Here is a 14,109-nt window from a genome sequence, read left to right on the forward strand (position 1 = left end):
GACAGTCGTAAAACTTTTTAATCTTGTTACGTGGAAAAATAATAAAATTAAAGCTGGCTGCAGGTGAAATGTTTTGCGTATTTCAATAAGCCATTTAAACTGATAATTGTTTCGCATAAATCATTTGGCTCCGCGGCTGAAGTTGAGCCTTCAGTCTCTCTTTCGAACTCCTACTGAAATGACCTTTGCCACAACACCGAAAGTTAATTAAAAAATTGTGGCCATTGCGCGGCCAGCTTTTGTGTATAAGTATGCCCGACCGAATAAACTGCAATTCAATTAGGGACGTGGCCATAAATAAGCCACATCCACACTCACACACACACACACATACTTAAAGGGACAAAAGAGGCGCTGAAGAGCTGAAGCTAAAGCTGAAGCTGTGGCTGAGCTTGAGGCACATTTAGGTAAATATTATTATAATTTTTGCTTTTATCGCATGTTTTTTTTTTTGCTCTGCGGTTTAATCTTTTATAAATAACAAATGGCTCAACTTGCGTGTGGGGCAAGTTTAGACAGCATAAAAAAGCAGGCAGACAGACAGACGGAGAGAAAGATTCGACTATACAAATACCTACAAAATACTTGCACTGTGTGCCAACTTTGGCTAAAGTAATTATTTTTAATAATTGACTCGCCGTTGTTTGGTTTTTTCCTCCATTTTCGTGGTGTTGCCCCAAATTTGAACTTTGAACTAATTTGGCAAAGTTTTTCGGTCTGCACTGCGTGTGGCTCTGGCAGCTGCTTTGGTTACAACAAGAGCAGCAGCAGCAGCCAGCAACCAGCAACCAGCAAACCACAGCGCTTTACTTAAACTAATTAAATTTATTGGTCGGAACAGCGATTTGCAAGAATTTTTAACTTTCAACTATTTGATGCAATTTAACAATATTTAAATCAAATTAAATGTGCTTCAAATGCATTTTTATACCAGCTACAAAAAAAAAGGGGAGAAGGGTATTATAACTTTGTATGTCTATGAAATGTATGAGACAGGCAGAAGGAGGCATCTCCGACCCTATAAAGTATTCTACTATATGTTTATGTCTGGATTAGCGTCAACAGCCGAGACTATATAGCAATGCCCGTCCCGTCTCTCCCTCTGTCAATTTTTGGTACATACAATAATAATTGTAACAACTCTCACTCCTGAAAATTTGGTTGCAATCAGACAAACTAGGCAAAAATTACTTCCATATATTTTAAATATAGTACTATATAAATATACCAAACGTATATCTTGGTATATTCTTAGTATTTTGTAGTATTTTTGTTTGCTGTATTTTAAAATTAACACCTCACGATTTTGTTTTCTTCGAAAATGGGCAGCAGTATATATGTATTAGTATTTGTTAGTATTTTTTAAATATATTAATTTTGTATATTTAAAAAAAAATTGCATTGAATGCAATTATTGAAAATATGTATCAGTATATTTCAGTATTTTGTATTATTTTTGGCATTTTAATTTGGTATATTTTAAGAATTATACCACAAATAGCCTTTTTGTATATTTTCAGTATTTTTGCAGTATATTTAACTCATATATTTTAAGATCAATACCTGTATATTTTGATTTTATTGAAAACTGGTAATGGTATATTTTAGTATTTTTTAGTATTTTCGTATATTAATTTGGTATCTTATATAAGAAATAAAGTAACAGTATATTTTAGTAGTTTTAGTATACTTTGGTATATAAGAATAATATCGTTTTATATTGCCTTTATTGAAAAACGGTTGCGGGTATCTCAAAGTCTAGCACGCCCTATTAGTTGCCTCAATTGCAGATTAACTTCCGTTTGGAAATGCATTTGCTTCTAATTAAATAGCTTCCCAAAACAAACAGCGCACAATATTAATTTGCATTTAGCAGCGTTTTAGTTAATCGCACGCACAATTACTAAACCGAAATGCTGCTGGTAAATATTTGGCAATTATTTTGTAGCGCAAAGAATTAAATATTTGAATATAAATTTAATGCTGCAGCATGCACACATAATTGGGCATTGATTTCAAAAGAGCGAGTGCACTTTTAATTATCAGTAATGCAGTGAAGTTTATGGGCTTGCATTCAGTTGGCGGTTCACTGAAATTTTCCAAAGAACTGCAAATGAAAGTTGAGACACAACTTGAGCAATACTTTAATACAACCTTTTTTGACACGCGCGACCGAAATAAATTAGTTGGCATCACAGAACGCGACAGGCAGCAGTCAAGTCAAGGCATTTAACTGATCGCCATAAGCGACATCATTTACAACCACAAGACTGCGAGGGGTCTCTTTTCCTTCTCTCTTTCTTTCTCTCTCTCTCTCTCTCTCTCTCTCTTTCTCTCTGTGCTTTTGAGCATGTGTCGTATACCAAATTGCTCTTTTGGGTTTTTGTCAAATATTTTGTTTTGCCACTGCTTGTTGCTGTTTGTTGCCTGAGCTGCTGCCATATTTGACTTTGGCAACTCTTTTGGGCGGGCCTCATGCCACATGCCTCATGCCTCGTGCCACGTGCCACGAATTAAAGTGAAAGTCTTATTAAACTTTCAGACACTGCGAAAACCACTTGACAGCGAGTCGCAGACGCAGTCGCTCGAGCAACATGTTATATTTACTGTTACGTTTATTTACTTAAAATGCGACAGCCCTTCACAACAGCAACAACACCAAAAACAACAACAACCGGAGTAGCGACAACAGGAAATATAAAACAAAATAAATATAAATTACATATGCTACGCAACGAAGCGCAAATACTCTATTGGTGAAGTGCAGACTAAGTTTCTATTTCATAATTAAACAAAATATTCTTATTCAATTACTTAAATCTTTACGTCTTCTGATTATTTTTATTAAACATGAGTTAAAATGTATCACAAAATTATAGTAATATGTAGAAAAAAATAGAGAAAAATGAAAAAAAACAAAAAAATTATTTTTAAAATGCGCTCAGAATTTGTAGTAAACAGTTAAATTAAATTATTATTTTTGAATATAAATCACTTTATCCTTTTTTAAATTTCTATAAATTAAAGTCAATTTCATAGGAATCCCTAAGAATAAAAAGAACACTGAAATGGATGAAAATTATTCAATATATTCTATTACTACAATAGTATTATTTGTTTTAGTAAATAAACCGAATATTTTATTCATTTTATTTACTATGAATGAATAAAATTTTATTTTATTTACTAAAGCAAATAATACTATTGTAGTATCAATGAATTTCATTTGATTGACTAAAATAAGATCGATATTAGAATGTATAAATACAATAGTGAAGAAACATCATCATCATCATTTCAGTTTTTATTAAAGTCTATGCTTCACTAAAGTTACTGAAAATAATGAAAGGAAAAATGTAGTAAAATATCTGACCACTTAAATCTTATATTGAAATTTTGCTACTTGTTTTTATATACTTATATTTTATAATATTTATTTTTGATTGATTTTCAATAACTGAAATTAGTAACAATGTTTGTTATTTTTTATTTATTAGCTTATGCCTCAAATTAGAAACAATTTTATCATACTTTCTATGCGAATATTTTATAAGTTTTTTTATTCACATTTTTTATATTTCTTTATTTTTGATGAATTTCTAACAACCTCCTTTAAATGCGATATTTGCAGCCACATTCCTTCAGCATTTTCACAAGCTAAAGAGTTGTAATTTTTTGCTCAATGGCTCTTATTATCGCAAAGTCAAACGGTTTATATAGTCTTTATGAAATTTGCAGTACTCTGTGTGTGGAAAAGCATATCAAAAATGTCTCAGCGCGGCCCACAACAAAATATTTACATTACTCATCCGCCGCTTGGGCCGCTTGTTCGTTGGCATTTGCCTGAAGGCGCCAAAGGCTGATCCGGCACACGCTATGCGTATGAGTGTGAGTGTGTGTGTGTATTGGGTGTGTGTGTGTGTGGGTGTGTGTGTGGGCGACACACACGCGCCTGACTGCGATTTAGTGTAATTTCCGCAATCATTTCCTACAGCATTTTATTCAGCCGCGCGCATTGATACGATGCCCAAGTTCGCGTCTTGCCCAAGAGAGTGAAAGAGACAGAGGGAGTGCAGTAGAGTGAGAGGGAAGACTGGCTAACTGACTGTTTGACTGACGCCCTTTAACCTTGGCAGCAGCTGCTTGATTTCGCATTTTATTTTTCCTACAAATTTTCAAACGAATTGCACAAATGCCTTGCGCCCCCGCCACGCCCCCTCCCACCATTCTCTGACCGCCTTTCACTTATTGGATAGCAGATACAAATTTGTGGGCTTAGCGCTAGTTTCGTTTCGCCGGGTCCGGCTTTGTTCGGCAATTTTTGGGGCGAACTTTCGGTTTCATTTCTCGTTCTCTCTCTCTCTCTCTCTGTGTGTGTGTTTGGCATTTAGCGAAAATTGCTGGAAATTGAATTATGGCATTCAGTGCATATTCCGCCGGCTCGTCGTTGTCGTTGTCGTTGTCTCAGTCAAATGCTTTTGCATTAAATTTATAGCGCGCAATAAACTTTTGCGGTCGCTGGCAAAACTTCAACGCGCCAAATACCGCAGGGCAATTACAGCAGCACAAAAGGGAGGACTGTTTAAAAAAAAAGAGCACGAAACGAAGAGGAAGGGAAACTAGACCCAGCTAGAAGCTAACCAAAAATCTACATGCATAAATATATGTTGTGTGTGTGTGAGTGTGTGTGTGAGGAGCCCGCAGGTTCGGAAGCGTTCAGTGGCCAACAGGATATGCTCTTGTGCATTGGCTTCCAAATGATTTGCTTACATTTGCCGCTCTCATTCATGTATTCTCTTTTAAGAGCAGAGAGCAGAGAGCGAGAGTACACTGAGAGTTTTATGAATAATATCCTCGAGGCATTAATTTTCAAATTGGTTATTTTGCCCATTTTGTTGTCGGTGAGCATGTAAACAACAAGCACATATCTGAGTATATATACATATATACGTATATAACATAGAGTAGAAACATTCATGCCTCGCAGCCTTATTGGGGTAACAGACCGTAAAGAGCGAAATATGTGTAATATGATTAAATTTTATCAACAACAAAGCAAAAACAAGCTCAGTCCAAGCTGAAGCATAACCCCAAGCTCAACTGCTGATGTTGCTCCCGTTGCTGTTGCAAGCAACCCTCGAAAGAAGCAACATGAGGCACGTTCAACAGCTTCGACGACATCTATAAATGTATTTATATAAAAGATAGACGTTCGTTCGTTCATTCGTTCGTTCATATATGAGAACATTTCCTCATCTTCATCTTCATCGTCATCGTCATCGATGTCATGTTCTTTGCTTTTGATTCTCCTTTCATTTTATTTTATTTTGTGCTGCTGCTGCTGCCTTGTGGCAGCTTTACATGTGGCAATGTGTTATTTATTGCTCATTTATGATTTGGACGCGCTTCATCTTTGTGCGACACATTGTCAACTGACAACACATCGAAATCAGATGGCAACAAGCAGCATAAAGCGTAAAGTAAAGGACACGCTTCCTTAATGCTCTCCTTGTGCGCTCTTTCTCTGCATGTTTACTGCTGTCGGTTCCTCAAGCTGCTCGCTATGTATGAGATTCAACCATGTATTTGTCAGACTGACGAGTAATCTTGAAAGAGAACTCAATAGAACTTTGTATTTACATTTAACTACTTTAGTAGTTTACTTATGGAATATGATAATATCTTATAATTATTAAATGACACAATTCCAACGAAATTTCTATTGACTTAACACGTAATTTGTATTAGTAATTTACACAATTCTTAAATCTATTTACCACACATAAATATAGAGAGACTAAAATGATCTTTGCCATTTCTTTGCTTTATATATTTTACTTTTTAGCTCAGCTATTCATTATAAAGTTTATTATTATTGTTAAACAGCGAAACTCAAGTGATTTTTGACTCTTTCTTAACATCATATATATTTTATTTAGTTTCTGTATTTCATCTTAGTCTTTGTCATTAAGTTTTGTTATTATTGGAAAATTCCATTCGAGTTATAATACGCAAAATGTTCAGATAACTTAATAACTGAATGAAATATAATTGAACTTCCGTAGATGAAATGGTTTGTTTTATAGAATATATTTTATAAATATACATTACAAATTAATTTTATGCATTTTGTCACTTTAAATGTTATGTGTAATTTAATTATATTTTCAAAGTAATAATTCGCATATTCATCAAGCTGATAACTGATAGTCAATCGACCTTTCCAGCTTTAGCTGTTTCGTAATTAATCGCAAGTTGCATTTCATCTAAATTCTTGCCTGATTTAACACACAATTTGTATTAATAATTCGTATAACTGAGTAATGCATTTATTACAATAAAAAAAATAACATTTTCCTATTAACTTTCTATATTTCATTATATGCAAAAGTAGCTGAAAAAATAGATTGTTTTTTGTTGCTTTTCAATTTCATAATTATTTGCTATGTGAATTCGATGGCAATCGTTGGCTGATTTAACAAACAATTTATATTAATAATTCGCATAACTTTCACAGTTGACATACGGCAGCAAAAGACACATATACACACAAACACGCACACTTCACTCTTGTGAAGTCTGCCACAAATGCCGCAGTTGCAATGTGCAGCAAAGTTTTGCCTGTGCTTGTTGTGCACTCATTACAAGTTGCAACATGCGGCTGTCATGTTGCGCATATAATCAACCCACACACTGCACACGCTGCAGTTGGCTGTCTGGCTGTTTTGCATATTGCGTATACGCAATGTAGTTTCGCATTATGCGTCGCATTAAATTGACAACTGTTGCTGTCTGATTGAATTTTGATTGTTGCCTCGCATTTTTGCATAAATTGCAATGCAACAATGCCAAACAACTCTGCAGCAATTATGCTGACAACTTGTCTTCTCTTCTCCTTCTCCTTCTCCTTCTCCTTCTCCTTCTCCTTCTCCTTCTCCTTCTCCTTCTCCTTCTCCTTCTCCTTCTCTTCCTCCTCCTTCCTCTATGCGTCCATCTCCATCGCTATCTCTTCGCTGTTGTCGTGTGCAACTTCATTTTGCCGCGTTTGATAAATCTAATAAGTGTCGCGGCCGTCATGCAATATTAAACCGCGTTACTGTTGCCACGCCCACAGCTGTTACCGCCTTCCTCTGCGTTAGTTTACCTTTAAGGTTAACGCTACGCAAAAGTTTCGTAACTTGTCGGCGGCAAAAGTTGCACTTAAATTCTGGCATTACTTTATTTATTTTTTCTACGTTTTTTTCCCTTTTTTTTATATCATCAGACGCTGTCGCTGCGCCTTCACTCACCTAGGCAACAATGCACATTGCAACTTTTTATTATTGTATTAGCAAAAGTTTTTTACGCTCTTACTTTGCCCTGCCACATTGCTTTTACTTCTTATCCAGTTAGCGCTTTAAACTATGCTGCATGCCACAGCTGCAAAAATTGCAATGTAGCCAAGGAGAAGATGTAAAAAAGCTGCAAAGCTTGAATATTGAAAAAATTCTAATATATAACGAAGGCTATATTCGGTATATCATTATACTCAGCATTCAAGATCTTCAAATAGTACAAAATATACCATATAAATATACCAACAAATAAACTAAAAATACTGATATATTCCCAAGGCTTTATTTGGTATATCGATTTACTATGCCAAAGAATACAAAATATACCGCTTAAAATACTAATATGTATATACCCAAAGGTTTATCGATTTACTTTTCCAAAGAATACAAAATATACCATGTAAATATACCAAATAATAAACTAAAAATACTAATATATACTTAAGGGTTTATTTGGAATATCAATTAACTCTTCCCTTCAAATTATACCATAAAGTAAAATATTATATATAAAATATATATTCTGAAGAATACTATATTCGGTATATAGATATACTATTACATTAAAAATATACCATAAAGTATAAAATGCACCATACAAATATTCCAAAAAGTAAACCATTTCATATAAAATAATATACTGAAAAAATACTAATATATATCGAAAGCTATTTGCGGTATATTGATGTACTTTACATTCAAGATATACAAAAGGGTACAAAATATACCATATAAATATACCAAATAATAAACTAGAAAAGCTTTATTTGGTTTATCGATTTACATTCCATTCAAAATATACCATATAAGTAAAATATTATATAAAATATATATTCTGTAGAATGAATGCTCTATATGTTATATAGATATACTTTTACATTAAAAATATACCATAAAGTAAAGCATTTCATATGAAACAATATACTGAAAAAATATTAATATACATCGATATACTTTTCTACCCCATAAAAACGAACATTTATGCGACATAACTTGATGAAGGAATATTAAGATATTCCCTCAATTTAAAGGCAAAGCTGTGTTGTCTAATTAAAGCATTGCAATCGCCTATGAATGCATTCAAGTGTTCAATTACAAGCTGCAAGTTGTTGCCTGGCAACTCAAGTGCTTCAAGTGCCTTGTTCTCGCATCTATTGCCAATTCCAATTGACTGAAACAGTTGCAGCTATAAACGTGTGTGTTGGGACGTCTTTTCTCTTTTTTAGTTAATTTTTTAATGCCCAACTCACAGAGCAGAATTTCCATTAATTCTGTGTGCAGCAAATGAACAAAAGAACAGCGCCTTCAGGTGTACATTGAACACAGAAAGCAAGCGAGGGAGAGGGAGAGAAAGTCTGAACGAAGTTTGCCATTGATAAAATGTGCCAAGGGGGATGAGAAAGTGGGAGAGGGAGGGGGAGGCAGCTATCAGCGGCATCGGGTGTTGATTGTGCTAAATAACTGCACAACAATGGGGCCTAAGTACGTTGATAGAAAAGTAATGAAAGCCAGTCGAGCTGAGCTTCTCTGCTACAAGCTACAAGCTGAAAGCTGGAAGAAGCTGCAGGCAGCGCCTGATTGGTAGCGCCAACAAAGGCTAATTCGTTGGCTCTGGCTGAGTGGCTGGCCATGGTCCTTGCTCCTTCTGCCTTTCCCCCTCTTTGGCTGTGGCATACAATAATTGGTAAAAGTCGAAGGCAGGAGAGAGGGAAAGAAATACAAGTATAAAGCCAAAACAACATGAAGCAAATCGAAAAACAAAAGACGAAAATTGTGTAAAGTGGTTTTATGGAGCAACAAAATAGAAAAATAGGATTTACCACACTAACACACACACACACAGACACAATCATACATGGGCACTTGGGATGTGGCCAAGATGGAGAATGCCTTAAGGTTAAAGTAAAGATTGCAGCAGCGGCTCAAATGGATTTACGTGTTGCGAATTTTAATTAAACGATAAAAAAGGGCAACAGACATTGCTCAGCTCAGCTTCTCAGAAGCTGTCGAGCTGTAGCAAGCTGTAGCAATGGATGACCAGCGCACTGCGTGTGCTTAGCACAAATTTATGGGCCCGCGTCGAAGGCAGAGGCAGAGGAAAGAGAAGTGCCTCAAGTAGAAGTAGGAGATGAGGAAGAAGTATGTAGCTGCAGCAAAATGTGGCAGCATCATTTGGTGCCGCGCCGCGTTGACTTTTTGCTATTCATTGCGCCAGCCGGTGTAAAATTTAATTTACGAGCTTGTATTTTCAATATGGCCACAAGCAGGCAGGCAGCCAGACAGCGGCAGCCTTCCACCGCATTTCGTTGGCCAGGTGGCTCTTAAAAGTGATTAACATTAAATCATATACAAGGCACGGCCATATCTTTGTCGGCCACCTGACCACACACACACAGCTAACCGAGGCATCCAAGCGATCCAGCGATCCAGAGCCGGAGCCAGAGATCCCGCCGCAAACAATTACATTTTCTGCACGCGCCCTTCATTCATTTTCACGCACGTACGATTTTTCGCACACAATTTTCACCTTGCGGCGAGGCCTAGAAGACAACAACAACCAAGGAAAAAAAATAAAAGTAAAAGCATTTACAGCTACGCATTTTGTTTGCTAATTTCAACAGAAGCGACGGCTTATCAACGAGCCGCCATTAGCATGAGACACAGCAGACAAGAGAGAGCACTTTCTCCTCCCCTCCACAATCTCCTCTCATTTTACCTTCCCTTTCTATAAGATGCCAAGCGTCTCTGAACTTTCAGCAATTTGTTTGATTTTGTGCTTATTGGACTTGCGTTTTGCATAAGCAATAAACATAAATTATCGACAGCGTCCAGCAGCGATGCTGACATTTATTTATGCCCATAACTCATTGAAATCGAGTCGAGTGCTGGCGCACAAAAGTATGCTATGATATTTTATACGCCGTTGCCTTTGCCTTCGTCTTCTTCTTCGCTTCGTCCTGACTTTATGGCCTCCTCTTGAATCCAATAGAAAACGTTGACCGTAAGGGTCAAGCTTTGTTCTCTCCATAGACAAACGCTATAGCAAGTGTTTCAATTGCCTAGCCCAGGCATGGAAGCCATTAGGGTAATTGTGGAGCCTGATATGCTATTATATGTCGATCAGATGCAACTGATTTCGATTGTGATATTCTATAAAGCTTTCAATTGTTATTTGCGTTCGCTGTGAAGTGCCAAAAGCAAAAAAAAAAACTAATATGATAGTTTTGAAAATGAATGGTCTAAATTGCAGACTTTGAGGTTTCCATAACTATTGATGAATATCAAATTAAATAGTATTTTTATATAGGTAGATAGATAATAACTTCATTCGTTTAAATTATTTGCAGCGATAGAATAAATACAAAATAATATATTATTTCTACATTCTGAATATGCAATTTAAGAAACTTAAGGCTCGTTAATAGTAATGTGTTAATTTGAGTTTGGTTTTTAATCAATCTAAAGAATAATCTATAATTTTCATTTTGATCATAAATAAAATATTATACATTCAAATATTTGCTATCTATGATGACTTTATAAATGAAGAATATATATCATACAAATAAGTTAAATTGTTATAACATCAAGTTTAGATTTGGAAAGCGAACTATTTTCATACTCATATCAAGAACTTTTAATTTGACACTTGAGTGCCAATAACTGTCTCGAAATAAATAAATAAACTATAGTTCAATGATTGAAATTAAAATTTGTAATTACAAGTTATATATATTATATTGTATTACATACTTGTATTATATTATTATTATATTTTTATAATATATTATGCTTTAGTAGATTACTTTCACATTAGTTTCTCATGGGATTCATTTATATTAAAATTAGCATAAAATATTCTACTTTAAATATTTTCACATTAGTTTAATTTGCCATTCATTTAAATTGAAATTTGTAAAAAAATATTCTACTTTCAATATAAAATTCATTTCACTACCACAATCTGTTTCATTTCCTTTTTAAACATTATTGTAAATGCTTGCAAATGCGAAATTAATGCAGTGAGTCGACAAAATCTTAAGCCAAGTTAATTTATATTTCATTAACTCTTAAGTTTGCCATCTTTGCAGGAATGAATGCTTGGCAATTTCTATGCAGTGAAGCAGCTAAGAGCAGCTTCTTGTTTAGTCTGAAGCTGAAGCTTGTGCATTTTGTGTTTGGCTATCGAATGGCGGCATCTTCAATTCTTTGATTACTTTCTATTTTGTTGCAACACTTTTTGCAGCTCTCTCTCTCTCTCGCTTTATCTGCTTCGTTTTCATCTCTTTTGCCACTTGTTGATTACTTTTAAATGAGTTTTGCTCGAGGCGTTTCTTAGCTCATTTGCCGTTGTCCGCCACACTCTACTCTACTCTACTTTAGCTATTTGCTCAAGTCGTTGCGTCTGCTGTGCGACGCGTTGATTGATATTTACGCGCGTTTGATTGAAGTGTAATCAGCAGTCAGTCAGTCGAAGAAGGAGGAGAAGGAGGAGGAGTTGGCAGCATGTTAGTAGGAGTATTAGCAGCAAAATGAAATGTAAGTGAGCAGATCGTAATTAAAATGGCGCCAAGCGCAAGCAACGAAACAACGCAACAAATTACGCTTCAGGGCACAAACAATATGCATTAGAGGAAAGGGTCAAAGCACTCGCTCGCTCTCTCTCTCTCTCTCTCTCGCTCTCCTTCGACAAGGATTCGCATTAGGACTCCAACTCAGCTGCCGACTGCTGACTGATGGCAATGACGTTGCAGTCGCCGATGCAGTTGCTAATGAAAATGGTTGCATAAACAAGCGCAGCAGTAAGCACATAATGAACAGCATAAGCAGAATGCAGACAAAAGGAGATTCTCGCCACACCCCCGACAAACAAATGGCAAAATGGGCGGCACAAAAGATGAAAGCCGAGGCTCTGGCACTCATAAATACGTTGACAAAAACGAACAAACAAACAGAGGGACAAACAAACAAGCAAATAGAAAACATAAAACAGAGAAAAACAGCAACTGGCGAGCGCACTCATGACAGAGATAGAGAATGCTCTCCCTCTCTCTCTCTCACTCTTTTGGCATGTCCTTTTGTCTGTCTGTTTCACTCTATGCTTTTCAAGCACTCAGACGCCTGGGCGTAAATCAAAGTGAAAAGCGTGCTAATTGCATTAAAAGCATATAAACAAAATGCAATGCAAGTGGCTGTGATAAATAAAAACCCAGCAGCCTCCACACACACTCCCCTCTCTTTCCCTCCCACTCTCTCTCTCGCTCTGACTCTCTCGTTCCACTCGCTACACATTGCCCCAAGGCTGTGCCTGCTGCTGATGTCCTTTTGTGCATACGCGCGCTGTGAAATTAAGCAAATAAGCACGAGCACAGCTCACAGCGAGTCCTGGCAACTTTGTAGCCGGCATCCTTGTGCCGTTTCATAATTTTTAATTGCTACAACAACTTTAAGAGCGTCATCAACTTGTCCAGTTTTCAACTTTAAGCAAATCTTTCCACAAATTTTGATTAATGCATTTCTTTATTAAGAGAGAGAGAGAGAGAGCAACAAATCGATACACATCATAATTAATATGCAATAGCTACTTTTATTTGTGAAGTTTCGATATAAATCTGTTGTCGGAACAAATCAAATGGCCGATGAACTCAATGAGCTCGGAAGTCCACGATTTCGTAGTGTTTGCACTTGGCTTTATTGTAGATATTTGCCGTCGTTGTTTTTATTGCAGGCAATCACGAGCAAAAAGAAAGAGCCAGAGCACATAGTATATAGCCGAAATTCAATCGTACAATGTGTTGATATATGACACGTAATCAAATGTTTTAAGTGCATGGCACACGCAGCACCGACCCTGGCCCCCATAAGTGCACCTCTCCGCCTCTTTGGGAGGCCTCTCACTCCCTGGTTGACAGCGCATAAGTCAAAATAAATATGCCACATTAAAAGCGAAAGCGTAGCAAAAAGCGAAGCGAAGCAAACCAAAAGCAAAGGCAGGCTGAAGCGAAACCCCGCAAATCCGACAAGTAAATATAATAACAATAAAACGAAGCAGCGACATGAATACAGCCAAGGCGAGATATTATGGCAGCGCCCCAGCAACAATAAAAAACATACAACGGGCAATGGCAACGGCGACAGCAACGGGAACAGTAACAGCAGCAACAGCAACAGCAACAACAACAGCAACAACAAGAGCAACAACAACAGCAACAGCAATAGCAACAACAACAACAATGACTGACAAGGACAATTGCTTTGACAGCGATAGAGACAGAGACAACGACAGCCACAGCGATAGCGCAGTTTGAGCTCGACTCAAGTGCAACGCACTATGGGACAGATGACCACTTTTGTGGGTCAAAATTTGATAAAATAATGGTCTGATGCGCATGCCAAATATCTGTCTGTAAAGTTGCTTTAAAATAATTAATGTACATATATGGTTTCACTCTTAAATTAAAAGCTGTTGAACATAGACGTTGATAACAAAAAGTTCAATATTTATAAATAAATTACCTGTGTACATTTGACTCTATTTTCTCCGATTATCAAATGGCTCAGAATTTAGCACAACATAGAGTATTGAACTCTTGTTAAAGTTTTGATCATAAGTGGAAATTAACTTTATGAAAATGCGAAGACAAGTGGTTGAATAGATAAAATAGGAATAATAATAACTCAATTGTTTTTAATGTTATAATAGTTTAATGTATATCGAAAAATATGAAGCGCAATTTATTCTTTATTCTTTTACTTGTAGCATATTTTAAGCTCA

The sequence above is a fragment of the Drosophila nasuta genome, chromosome 2L (assembly GCF_023558535.2).
Source record: "Drosophila nasuta strain 15112-1781.00 chromosome 2L, ASM2355853v1, whole genome shotgun sequence".
In the NCBI taxonomy this organism is placed as follows: Eukaryota; Metazoa; Arthropoda; class Insecta; order Diptera; family Drosophilidae; genus Drosophila; species Drosophila nasuta.